Source organism: Loxodonta africana, chromosome 1 (genome assembly GCF_030014295.1).
Source record: "Loxodonta africana isolate mLoxAfr1 chromosome 1, mLoxAfr1.hap2, whole genome shotgun sequence".
Classification (NCBI taxonomy): domain Eukaryota; kingdom Metazoa; phylum Chordata; class Mammalia; order Proboscidea; family Elephantidae; genus Loxodonta; species Loxodonta africana.
This window is the reverse complement of record NC_087342.1, coordinates 119,342,470-119,356,356: the sequence shown is the minus strand read 5'-3', so window position 1 is coordinate 119,356,356 and position 13,887 is coordinate 119,342,470. Positions and strand designations below refer to the sequence as shown.

The window sequence follows — 13,887 nt, the reverse complement described above, 5'->3', positions numbered from 1 at the left end:
ACATTAGTGATGCCTATGATTTTCTCCTTGTCCTGCCTCTTTCTTGTAGAAACTGCACTGCTCGTGGTCTGAACCATCACTTGTTCATAGCAGGATGCCCTGATTACAGGCCACTGGGGAAAGCAAACTGACCTAAGATCCACACACCCAGTTTTCTCTCTCACCAGTTTAGAAATGGGATACCAAACATGAGTACCTGAGTTGAAAGATCATGTGATTTTCCTGTTCAATTCATTGTTTTGGGGTACTTATGATGGCTGTTGTTATTTGTCAAGATGGTGTCAACTCATGGTGACCCTGTGTACAACTAAATGAAAAGCTGCCTGGCCCTGGGCCATCTTCACAATTGTTAATGCTCAAGTCCACCGTCGGAGCCACTGTGTATATGAGTGCCTTCTAACCTAGGGGAGCTCAGGTGGCATAGTGGTTAAGAGCTATGGCTATTAACCAAAAGATCAGCAGTTTGAATCCACCAGCTGCTCTTTGGAAACCCTATGGGGCAGTCCCACTCTGTCCTATAGGGTCACTATGAGTCAGAATAAACTTGATGGCAACGGGTTTGATTTGATTTTTTAGTTTAATGTAGGAGGCTCATCTTCTAGCACTATGTTGGACAATATTCTGTTGTGGTTGATGGGGTTTTCACTGGTTATTTTTCGGAGTCAATTATCAGGCCCTTCTTCCTAGTTTGTCTTAGTCTGGAAGCTCCACTGAAGCTTATCCACAGTGGGCGAACCTGTGCGGTGTCATAGCTTCTAGCATCATAACAATATGCAAGCCACCGCAGTGTGACAAACTGACGGACGGCCATCCTAGGATGCAGCCACATGGAAATCATGAAAAGACAGAGTAGTGGTAAGCCGGGAATGGAAGACCGCAGGAGGCTCTTAGCAGCCTTGAAAGATATTTAGTGAAGAAGGCGAGAGAAAACCTGCTTTGTTTTTTGCCTGCCTCTTTATGACGCTCAGTTGCAGCATCTATTGAGACCGGGCTGTATCTCCAGGTCTTTATGTTTCTTGAGAATTCTTAAGAAATAGTTTAGTTTAAGAGATTTGTTAATTTCCTATTAATTATGTGAATATGAAGATAGAAATATACTGGGTCTTTTTAATAAATTAAAATGTATAGTGTTTATAAGAGAAGGCTGAGTGCTGGAAATGGATCTAGAAGCAGTTTGTAATTCCTTTGGTCAAGGTAAACAAAGTTCATATGGGCAGGAAAAATTCAGTGGTTAATGAGAAAGACAAGCAGATCCAATTTCAAGCAAGAATATTAGGAAAGGATTGGAACTGGGTCAAAGTTGTTTGGAGGGTGTTTAGAATTAGACTATAGCATAGTGAACTATTGTTCATTTACTTTCCTTTTTATAAACCCATTCTTCCTTTCCCTATAGTTAGTCTTCATGAGTTTTTAAAGATACAGACTTAATTGTGCAGTCACAATAGGTACATATCATATAAAAGACTTGTGGGAAAAATTTTTTAAAAATAATGTGTTTCTATAGACGGAACATAAAGGATGTTCATTTTGGGGACAACATTCATAAAACCACAGTCATAGAGGAAAGATGTACTGTAAGTCTCTAAATTTAAGCAATTTTTTTTTTAAACATGCCTGCCCTTTAAAAGAAAGGGAGAATGAAGATCTTATTTTAATATGTGTTTATAACATGGAGTGTAGGTTTTAAAGTAATGCTCATTGGCAAGTTGAAGAAACATAACTGTAAGAGGTAAAGTGCACGTGCATCTCACCCTTCAGATAGGAAGATGTTTTGCTTTTGGTTTTGTTTTTCCCTTGAAAGACAGATGTAAACATAAATTGCAGGAAGTCAGCTTTTATCATCTTGTTAGGTGCCTTTGAGTCAATTTGGGCTGAGTGACCCTATGTGGCAGAGTAGAACTGCCCCATAGGATTTACCCCATTCACTAGGGTATAATCTTTATGCGAGCAGATCTCCAGGTCTTTCTCCTTCGCAGCAGCTGGGCGGGTGCAAACTGCCAACCTTTCCTTAGCCAAGCACCATCAGGGCTCACTTTTTTATCATCTTAGCCCTCTCTATGGGTTGGAATCACTCAACAGCAATGGGTCAATGGGTTAGCCCTCTCTATAAAAGAAAAAAGTTAATTTAACAGATCTAATCGTCCAAACCAGTTTTCGTTGAGTCAGCTCTAACTCATGGCGAACACATGTGTGTCAAGAATAGGAAGAAGACAGCACAGCGTGACAAAGGCAAAGTCATAGGTGCTTTACAGACACATCTAAATCCCTGGAGGGACTGAGTTACTGGGCTGAGGGCTGGGGACCATGGTCTTGGGTGACATCTAGCTCAACTGGCATAACGCAGTTTATAAAGAAAATGTTTTACATTATACTTCGGTGAGTAGTGTCTGGGGTCTTAAAAGCTTGTGAGCAGCCATCTAAAATATGTCTGCTGGTCCCATCCCATGAGGAGCAAGGGGAATGAAGAAAACCAAAGACACAAGGGAAAGATTAGTCCACAGGACTAAAGGACTACAACTACCACAGCCTCCACCAGACAGTCCAGCTCAACTAGATGGTGCCCACCTACCACCAGCAACTGCCCTACAAGGGTCACAATAGAGTGTCCTGGAAAGAGCTGGAAAAAAATGTTGGAAAATTAAAGTCACACAAAAAAAGACCAGACTTACCGGCCTGACAGAGAATGGAGAAACCCTGAGAGTATGGCCCCTGGACATCCTTTTATCTCAGTACTGAAGTCACTCCTGAGGCTCACTCTCCAGCCAAAGATTAGCCATGCCTATAAAACAAGCAATAACACACATAGTTCAACCAAGTATACAAGACTAAATGGGCACACCAGCCCCTCAGCAAGGACGAGAAGGCAGGAGGGGACAGGAGAGCTTGACGAATGGAAATGGGGAACCCTAAGTCGAGAAGGGGAATGTTGACATATCGTGGGATTTGCATCCAATGTCACAAAACGATATGTGTATTAATTGTTTAATGAGAAACTAATTTGCTAAGAAGAAGAAAAGACCAACAACGCAACAGAAAAGTAAGAGAAAGACATGGACAGTTAACAGAATAGGAAATATCAATGGTGTTGAATTATACAGAAGAATGCTTCAGCTTGACTTAGAAGATGAGAAACATCCATGACAACTCAAGGAAGTACCATTGTTCACCTATCCCAATTTGCAAAAATAAAAAAGTTGCTAACACCCTCCCCATCCCCCCAAGAAAAAGTAGGACTGTGCTCGTTGGGTTTTCAAGTGACTGATTTTTTGGAAGTAAATCTCCAGTACTTTCTTCTGAAGTGCCGCTGGGTGGACTCAAACCTCCAACTCTTAGGTTGGCAGTTGAGTGCATTAACAGTTTGCACCACCCCACCCAGAAACTCCCAATAGGGCTAATGTTGTCATTGTTAGGTGCCGTGGAGGCAGTTCCAACTCATGTAACCCTATAGGACAGAGTAGAACAGCCCCACAGGGTTTCCAAGGGGTGGCTGGTGGATTTGAACTGCTGATCTTTTGGCTAGCAGCCGAGCTCTTAACCACTACAACACCAGGGCTCCTAATAGAGCTAATAGAAATTCTGAATCCACTTTAACATTTTTGTTGAACCATTAATATGGCTCCATCAATAGAGAAACAATTTCTAACCATGCTATGACTTAAAAAGTTCTCCAGGCTTTGATCAGAAAACGGTAATGTAGGGGTACAAAATGAACTAGAAGTGACCCACAGAAAAACCAAACCTTCAAAGTACAACGGTGGCTTTATTGCTGATTTATACTGTGTACACATGTATTTTTTCCAATGTAAATTTTGTTCATTTGGAGCACAATTCTCTAATTTTCTAAAGCACTATTCATTTTAGAACTATATCTTTCAGTATATGAGTTCACTATTTATTTGTACATTTGAAAATTATCCTATTCTTCCACCAAATTTTACAGAGTTTTAACTAGATATTTATTTTTTCTGGCAATTTAGACGTTACAAAAACAAAAACCAAACCCAGTGCCGTCGAGTCGATTCCAACTCATAGTGACCCTATAGGACAGAGTAGAACTGCACCATAGAGTGTCCAAGGAGCACCTGGCGGATTTGAACTGCTGACCCTTTGATTAGCAGCCGTAGCACTTAACCACTATGCCACCAGGGTTTCCAATTTTGATGTTAGGTACTCATTATTATAAGTCAAAGGCCTTTGGTACTCACATAAAGAAAAATCGATGCTCAGCTATTGCAGCAGATGCCTCAGCATGGCTTACTATGGCAGCAGCTGCATCAACGTATACTTGATCATCATTCAGAAAAATTTATGTCATCGGCTGTCAGATTTAAAGGCCATAAGGGAGTATACATTTTATAAATGCTCACTAAAACCATTTAAATCTTAAAAAAAATAGTCAACATTCATAGCGTCTAAATAGTAGCTTTTATTACAGTTATGAAAGCTATTGTTTGATTCTCCCAGCCCCCCTCCCCAGCACACACACCCATGCACACACACACACACACACACAAATGCACATGTACACATTTTTCATAACATAACATCTGGGACACATTCTGAAAAGAGACCATGCCAAATCAATGACATGAACTGCAGAGACAGCTAACTACTGCTGTATATACACTGTATGTGAATGAGCAAGGAAATGTCTACATTGTGGACTTAATTCTTTAAAGTGTAATTCACGTGACTTTTTTATAGTTTTTTTTTTTTAAACGGGGAAAAAAACTAGTGTTTTTTTTTTTTTTTTTTTAGCATCTCTCTATATTAGAAAAGTTAAGAAGGTAAAGAAGAATGAAGAATGAATCATTATATTATATTTATCAATATAATGATTTTCGACCCTCTTATCAGAGACATTTATTGAAAGAAATTTCTATTGATTTTTCAAGAACATTTTAAAAATTAAATGCCTCAAAATATAGGGTAGTGCTCTACTATGTCAAAAAAGATATTCGGGAAGTATAGCTTTTTGTCGAGATGAACATCAGCTTCTCTTTAATGAAGTCACAATAGTCACATACTCTGTTACATTATTCATTTTAAAAGGAAAGTGTCACTAATGTGACATTATTAATTTTGTTGTTAAAATACTTATAAATGTTGTTGTTGTTGTTAGATGCTGTCGAGTTGGTTCTGACTCATAGCAACCCTGTATACAATGGAATGAAACAGTGCCAGGTCCTGCACCATGCTGACAATCATTGTTATGCTTGAACCCATTGTTGCAGCCACTGTGTCAATTCATCTCCTGAGGATCTTCCTCTTTTTCTTTGACCCTGTACTTTACCAAGCATGATGTCCTCCTCCAGGGACTGATCACTCCTGACAACGTGTCCAAAGTATGTAAGACATAGTCTCACCGTCCTGGCTTCTAAGGAGCATTCTGGCTGTACTTCTTTCAAGACAGATCTGTTTTTGGCAGTCCATGGTATAGTCAATATTCTTCGCCAACACCACAACTCAAAGGCATTAATTCTTCTTCGCTGTTCCTTATTCACTGTCCAGCTTTCGCATGCCTCTGATGAGATTGAAAATACCATGGCTTGGGTCAGGCCCACCTTAGTCTTCAAGGTGACACCTCTGCTTTTCAACACTTTAAAGAGGTCTTTTGTAGCAGATTCACCCAGTGCAATGGGTCTTTTGATTTCTTGACTCCTGCTTCCATGGATGTTGATTGTGGATCCAAGTAAAATGAAATCCTTGACAACTTCAATCTTTCTGCATTTATCATGATGTAGTTTATTGGTCCAATTGTGAGGATTTTTGTTTTCTTTATGTTGAGCTATAATCCATACTGAAGGCTGTAGTCTCTGATCTTCATCAGTCCTCTTCATTCAGCAAGCAAGGTTGTGTCATCTGCATAATATAGGTTGTTAATGAGTCTTCCAGCAATCCTGATGCCCCATTCTTCTTCATATAGTCTAGCTTCTATGATTATTTGCTCAGCATACAGTGAATAGGTAAAGTGAAAGATACAACCCTGACGCACACCTTTCCTGACTTTAAACCAATCGGTACGCCCTTGTTCTCTCTGAACAACCGCCTCTTCATCTATGTAAAGGTTCCTCATGAACACAATTAAGTGTTCTGGAATTCCCATTCTTTGCAATGTTATCCATAATTTGCTATGATCCACACAGTCGAATGCCTTTGCATAGTCAATAAAACACAGGTAAACATCCTTCTGGTATTCTCTGCTTTCAGCCAAGATCCATCTGACATCAGCAATGATATCCCTGGTTCCACGTGCACTTCTGAATCCAGCATGAATTTCTGGCAGTTCCCTGTCGATATACTGCTGCAGCTGCTTTTGAATGATCTTCGGCGAAATTTTGTTTGCATGTGATATTAATGATATTTTTTTAATAATTTTTATTGAGCTTTCAGTGAAAGTTTACAAATCAAGTCAGTCTGTCACATATAAGCTTATATACACCTTACTCCATACTCCCATTTACTCTCCCCCTAACGAGTCAGCCTGCTCCCTCCTTCCAGTCTGTCCTTTCGTGACTGTTTTGCCAGTTTCTAACCCTCTCTACCCTCCCATCTCCCCTCCAGACAGGAGATGCCAACACAGTCTCAAGTGTCCACCTGATACAAGTAGCTCACTCTTCATCAGCATCTCTCTTCAAACCATTGTCCAGTTCCTTCCATGTCTGATGAGTTGTCTTCGGGTATGGTTCCTGTCCTGGGCCAACAGAAGGTTTGGGGACCATGACCGCTGTGATTCCTCTAGTCTCAGTCAGACCATTAAGTCTGGTCTTTTTATGAGAAGATCATCCCACTGATCTCCTGCTCCCTCAGGGGTTCTCTGTTGTGCTCCCTGTCAGGGCAGTCATCGGTTGTGGCCGGGCACCATCTAGTTCTTCTGGTCTCAGGATGGTGTAAGTCTCTGGTTCATGTGGCCCTTTCTGTCTCTTGGGCTCATAGTTATTGTGTGACCTTGGTGTTCTTCATTCTCTTTTGATCCAGGTGGGTTGAGACCAATTGATGCATCTTAGATGGCCACGTGTTAGCATTTAAGACCCCAGATGCCACACTTCAAAGTGGGATGCAGAATGTTTTCATAATAGAATTATTTTGCCAATCGACTTAGAAGTCCCCTTAAGCCATAGTCCCCAAACCCCCGCCCTTGCTCCGCTGACTTTTGAAGCATTCAGTTTATCCCAGAAACTTCTTTGCTTTTGGTCCAGTCCAATTGAGCTGACCTTCCGTGTATTGAGTATTGTCCTTCCCTTCACCTAAAGTAGTTCTTATCTACTAACTAATCAGTAAATAACCCTCTCCCACCCTCCCTCCTTCCCCCCCTCGTAACCACAAAAGTATGTGTTCTTCTCAGTTTATACTATTTCTCAAGATCTTATAATAGTGGTCTTATACAATATTTGTCCTTTTGCCTCTGACTCATTTCGCTCAGCATAATGCCTTCCAGGTTCTTCCATGTTATGAAATGTTTCACAGATTCGTCACTGTCCTTTATCGATGCATAGTATTCCATTGTGTGAATATACCACAATTTATTTAACCATTCATCGTTTGATGGACACCTTGGTTGCTTCCAGCTTTTTGCTATTGTAAACAAAGCTGCAATAAACATGGGTGTGCATATATCTGTTCGTGTGAAGGCTCTTATTTCTCTAGGGTATATTCCAAGGAGTGGGATTTCTGGGTTGTATGGTAGTTCTATTTCTAACTTTTTAGGAAAACGCCAGATAGATTCTAAAGTGATGTACCATTTTACATTCCCACCAGCAGTGTATAAGAGTTCCAATCTCTCCGCAGCCTCTCCAACATTTATTATTTTGTGTTTTGGGGATTAATGCCAGACTTGTTGGAGTGAGATGGAATCTCATCGTGGTTTTAATTTGCATTTCTCTAATGGCTAATGATCGAGAGCATTTTCTCATGTATCTGTTAGCTGCCTGAATATCGTCTTTAGTGAAGTGTGTGTTCATATCCTTTGCCCACTTCTTGATTGGGTTGTTTGTCTTTTTGTGGTTGAGTTTTGACAGAATCATATAGATTTTAGAGATCAGGCGCTGGTCGGAGATGTCATAGCTGAAAATTCTTTCCCAGTCTGTAGGTGGTCTTTTTACTCTTTTGGCGAGGTCTTTAGATGAGCATAGGTGTTTGATTTTTAGGAGCTCCCAGTTATCTGGTTTCTCTTCATCATTTTTGGTAATGTTTTGTATTCTGTTTATGCCTTGTATTAGGGCTCCTAGGGTTGTCCCAATTTTTTCTTCCATGATCTTTATCGTTTTGGTCTTTATGTTTAGGTCTTTGATCCCCTTGGAGTTAGTTTTTGTGCATGGTGTGAGGTATGGGTCCTGTTTCATTTTTTTGCAAATGGATATCCAGTTATGCCAGCACCATTTGTTAAAAAGACTATCTTTTCCCCAATTAACTGACACTGGGCCTTTGTCAAATATCAGCTGCTCATATATGGATGGATTTATATCTGGGTTCTCAATTCTGTTCCATTGGTCTATGTGCCTGTTGTTGTACCAGTACCAGGCTGTTTTGACTACTGTGGCTGTATAATAGGTTCTAAAATCAGGTAGAGTGAGGCCTCCCACTTTCTTCTTCTTTTTCAGTAATGCTTTACTTATCCGAGGCTTCTTTCCCTTCCATATGAAGTTGGTGATTTGTTTCTCCATCTCCTTAAAGAATGTCGTTGGAATTTGGATCGGAAGTGCATTGTATGTATAGATGGCTTTTGGTAGAGTAGACATTTTTACTATGTTAAGTCTTCCTATCCATGAACAAGGTATGTTTTTCTACTTAAGTAGGTCTTTTTTAGTTTCTTGTAGTAGTACATTGTAGTTTTCTTTGTATAGGTCTTTTACATCTTTGGTAAGAATTATTCCTAAGTATTTTATCTTCTTGGAGGCTACTGTGAATGGTATTGATTTGGTTATTTCCTCTTCGATGTTCTTTTTATTGATGTAGAGGAATCCAAGTGATTTTTGTATGTTTATCTTATAACCTGAGACTCTGCCAAACTCTTCTATTAGTTTCAGTAGTTTTCTGGAGGATTCCTTAGGGCTTTCTGTGTATAAGATCATGTCATCTGCAAATAGAGATAATTTTACTTCCTCCTTGCCAATCTGGATGTCCTTTATTTCTTTGTCTAGCCTAATTGCTCTGGCTAGGACCTCTAGCACAATGTTGAATAAGAGCAGTGATAAAGGGCATCCTTGTCTGGTTCACATTCTCAAGGGAAAAGCTTTCAGGCTCTCTCCATTTAGAGTGATGTTGGCTGTTGGCTTTGTATAGATGCCCTTTATTATGTTGAGGAATTTTCCTTCAATTCCTATTTTGGTGAAAGTTTTTATCATAAATGGGTGTTGGACTTTGTCAAATGCCTTGTCTGCATCAATTGATAAGATCATGTGGTTTTTGTCTTTTGTTTTATTTACATGGTGGATTACATTAATGGTTTTTCTAACATTAAACCAGCCTTGCATACCTGGTATAAATCCCACTTGGTCGTGGTGAATTATTTTTTTGATATGTTGTTGAATTCTATTGGCTAGAATTTTGTTGAGAATTTTTGCATCTATGTTCATGAGGGATATAGGTCTGTAATTTTCTTTTTTTGTGATGTCTTTACCTGGTTTTGGTATCAGGGATATGGTGGCTTCATAGAATGAGTAAGGTAGTATTCCGTCATTTTCTATGCTTTGAAATACCTTAAGTAGTAGTGGTGTTAACTCTTCTCTGAAAGTTTGGTAGAACTCTGCAGTAAAGCCATCCGGGCCAGGGCTTTTTTTGTTGGGAGTTTTTTGATTACCTTTTCAATCTCTTTTTTTGTTATGGGTCTATTTATTTGTTCTACTTCTGATTGTGTTAGTTTAGGTAGGTAGTGTTTTTCCAGGAATTCATCCATTTCTTCTAGGTTTGCAAATTTGTTAGAGTACAATTTTTCGTAATAATCTGATATGATTCTCTTAATTTCAGTTGGGTCTGTTGTGATGTGGCCCATCTTGTTTCTTATTCGGGTTATTTGTTTCCTTTCCTGTATTTCTTTAATCAGTCTGGCCAATGGTTTATCAATTTTGTTAATTTTTTCAAAGAACCAGCTTTTGGCTTTGTTAATTCTTTCAATTGTTTTTCTGTTCTCTAATTCATTTAGTTCAGCTCTAATTTTTATTATTTGTTTTCTTCTGGTGCCTGATGGATTCTTTTGTTGCTCACTTTCTATTTGTTCAGGTTGTAGAGACGGTTCTCTGATTTTGGCTCTTTCTTCTTTTTGTATGTGTGCATTTATCGATATAAATTGCCCTCTGAGCACTGCTTTTGCTGTGTCCCAAAGGTTTTGATGGGAAGTGTTTTCATTCTTGATGCATTCTATGAATTTCTTTATTCCCTCCTTAATGTCTTCTATAACCCAGTCTTTTTTGAGCAGGGTATTGTTCAGTTTCCAAGTGTTTGATTTCTTTTCCCTAATTTTTCTGTTATTGATTTCTACTTTTATGGCCTTGTGGTCTGAGAAGATGCTTTGTAATATTTTGATGTTTTGGGTTCTGCAAAGGTTTGTTTTATGACCTAATATGTGGTCTATTCTAGAGAATGTTCCATGTGTGCTAGAAAAAAAAAAAGTATACTTTGCAGCAGTTGGGTGGAGAGTTCTGTGTAAGTCAATGAGGTCAAGTTGGTTGATTGTAGTAATTAGGTCTTATGTGTCTCTATGGAGCTTCTTACTGGATGTCCTGTCCTTCTCCGAAAGTGGTGTGTTGAAGTCTCCTACTATAATTGTGGAGGTGTCTATCTCACTTTTCAGTTCTGTTAAAATTTGTTTTATGTATCTTGCAGCCCTGTCATTGCGTGCATAAATATTTAATATGGTTATATTTTCCTGGTTAATTGTCCCTTTTATCATTATGTAGTGTCCTTCTTTATCCTTTGTGATGGATTTCACTTTAAAGTCTATTTTGTCAGAAATTAATATTGCTACTCCTGCTCTTTTTTGCTTATTGTTTGCTTGATATATTTTTTCCATCCTTTGAGTTTTAGTTTGTTTGTGTCTCTAAGTCTAATGTGTGTCTCTTGTAGGCAGCATATAGACGGGTCGTGTTTCTTTATCCAGTCTGATACTCTCTGTCTCTTTATTGGTGCATTTAGTCCATTTACATTCAGCGTAATTATAGATAAGTATGTGTTTAGTGCTGTCATTTTGATGCCTTTTTATGTGTGTTGTTGACAATTTCATTTTTCCACTTACTTTTTTGTGCTGAGAAGTTTTTCTTTGTAACTTGTGTGTTCCTCATTTTCGTAGTATTCGACTTTATGTTTGCTGAGTCGTTACGTTTTTCTTGGTTTTTATTTTGAGTTATGGAGTTGTTATACATCTTTGTGGTTACCTTAATATTTACCCCTATTTTTCTAAGTAAAAACCTAACTTGTATTGTCCTATATCGCCTTGTATCCCTCTCCATATGGCAGTTCTATGCCACCTGTATTTAGTCCCTCTTTTTGATTATTGTGATCTTTTACATATCGACTTCAATGATTCCCTGTTTTGAGTGTTTTTTTTTTATTTTTTTTTAAATTAATCTTAATTTGTTTTTGTGATTTCTCTATTTGAATCGATATCAGGGTGCTCTGTTCTGTGACCTTGTGTTGTGCTGGTATCTGATATTTTTGGTTTTCTGACCAAACAATTTCCTTTAGTATTTCTTGTAGCTTTGGTTTGGTTTTTGCAAATTCTCTAAGCTTGTGTTTATCTGTAAATGTCTTAATTTCACCTTCATATTTCAGAGAGAGTTTTGCTGGATATATGATCCTTGGCTGGCAGTTTTTCTCCTTCAGTGCTCTGTTTATGTCATCCCATTGCCTTCTTGCTTGCATGGTTTCTGCTGAGTAGTCTGAACTTATTCGTATTGATTCTCCTTTGTAGGAGACCTTTCTTTTATCCCTGGCTGCTTTTAAAATTTTCTCTTTATCTTTGGCTTTGGCAAGTTTGATGACAATATGTCTTGGTGATTTTCTTTTTGGATCAGTCTTAAATGGGGTTCGATGAGCATCTTGGATAGCTATCCTTTCGTCTTTCATGATGTCAGGGAAGTTTTCTGCCAACAGATCTTCAACTATTCTCTCTGTGTTTTCTGCTGTCCCTCCCTGTTCTGGGACTCCAATCACATGCAAGTTATTCTTCTTGATAGAGTCCCACATGATTCTTAGGGTTTCTTCATTTTTTTTAATTCTTTTATCTGATTTTTTTTCAGCTATATTGGTGTTAATTCCCTGGTCCTCTAGATCTCCCAGTCTGCATTCTAGTTGCTTGAGTCTGCTCCTCTGACTTCCTATTGCATTGTCTAATTCTGTAATTTTATTGTTAATCTTTTGGATTTCTGAATGCTGTCTCTCTATGGATTCTTGCAGCTTATTAATTTTTCTACTATGTTCTTGAATAATCTTTTTGAGTTCTTCAACTGCTTTATCAGTGTGTTCCTTGGCTTTTTCTGTAGATTGCCTTATTTCATTTCTGAGGTCATCCCTGATGTCTTGAAGCATTCTGTAAATTAGTTTTTTATATTCTGTATCTGGCAATTCCAGGATCGTATCTTCACTTGGGAAAGATTTTGATTCTTTAGTTTGGGGAGTTGTAGCAGCAGTCATGATCTGCTTCTTTATGTGGTTTGATATCGACTGCTGTCTCCGAGCCATCACTAAGATATTGCAATGATTTATTCTGTATTTTCTCACTGAGACTTATCTTGTTTTGTTTTCTTTCAATATACATAGGTGGGCTACTAGATTGCGCTGTCTTGAGTGTTGTAGCCCTTGACTCACTTATGTCCTATTACCAGCTGGTTTGGGCTGTTACCAGATATATAAGCCTAAGAGTCCATTCACTATTCTTGAGTAGAATCTGATTTTGGGTCATCAAATGTGTGATGCAGACTGTCACCTATCCACCTCGAGAAGTAGTGGTGATAGTTGTGTGCACAAGATTCTAGTAGCAGCAGGGGTTCACACTCCAGCGGGGGCAGGATGCTGACAGGCTTCCCCCAAGTGTCAGTAAGGTAGGTGTGTCTCTATTCCTAAAGCACTTTGGTGGGTGGGCTCTGCAGCTGTACCTTAGGCCCCCAATGCAAGTACCTCTACAGATTGGTAGGTGTCACCCTCCTTAGACCCCTAAGGCAGGAGGCTAGGTGGTCTGGGGGGAGCTTCAGCCCTCAGTTCCCTGTTGTGGGTCAGTGAGGGCTCTGTTGAATATGCAGAGATATCACACCTGGGAAACTTGTCTTTCCAGTAAATCCGCTAAAACAATTGCAGTCAGATCCCTATCAGAAATGCCTTTGCATTATAATAGCCACCTTGTTCCCTGTAGGGATGAAAGCCCAAGACTGTGGATCACATATGCTTGGCTGGAGCTGGTTCTGTGTTTTTAGTCCAATTAGGGAAGGATTTTTGGTCCCTGGGTTTTTTGTAGTTGCTTCTCTCAGGCCAGGAGAATGGGTTAGGAAAAGACAAAAACAAAACGAAAGAAAGAAAAAACGCAGAGCAGTTTACTTTCTGGCTCAGGAAATTCCAATGTTAATGAAGCCGCCTGGGAAGGGGAGGGAAGGGTTCAGATAAATAGGAGAGAGTAGCACCCCGGAATATAGACAAAGTTACATATCTTGGTTGTGATGACTGTTTTATCTGAGATTCCTGAGGCGCGCGTCGTCAACTGTGCGCACTGGCTGGGTAGAGTTTGCCCCCGAGGGTCAGGCCCGCGTCCCGTGCTTGCGCTGTCTCAGAAGCCGAGGTTAGTTCCTCCGCTCCCAGTCCAAAGCCCAGCTCCAAGGTTCCCTTGCTGGGACGCTGCACTCCCAGCTCCAAAACCAGTCGCTGCCTCCCCGTGACTTCTCCTCCTGTCAGCCGTGTCACTGT

At 39.5% G+C, this 13,887-nt stretch overlaps 1 protein-coding gene across 3 annotated transcripts in view; it reads left to right on the top strand.

The window, feature by feature from the left end:
• HMGCLL1 (3-hydroxy-3-methylglutaryl-CoA lyase like 1) overlaps positions 1-13,887 on the top strand; it is a 216,409-nt gene that overhangs the window by 119,161 nt on the left and 83,361 nt on the right. The gene's annotated exons all lie outside the window — the stretch shown is intronic.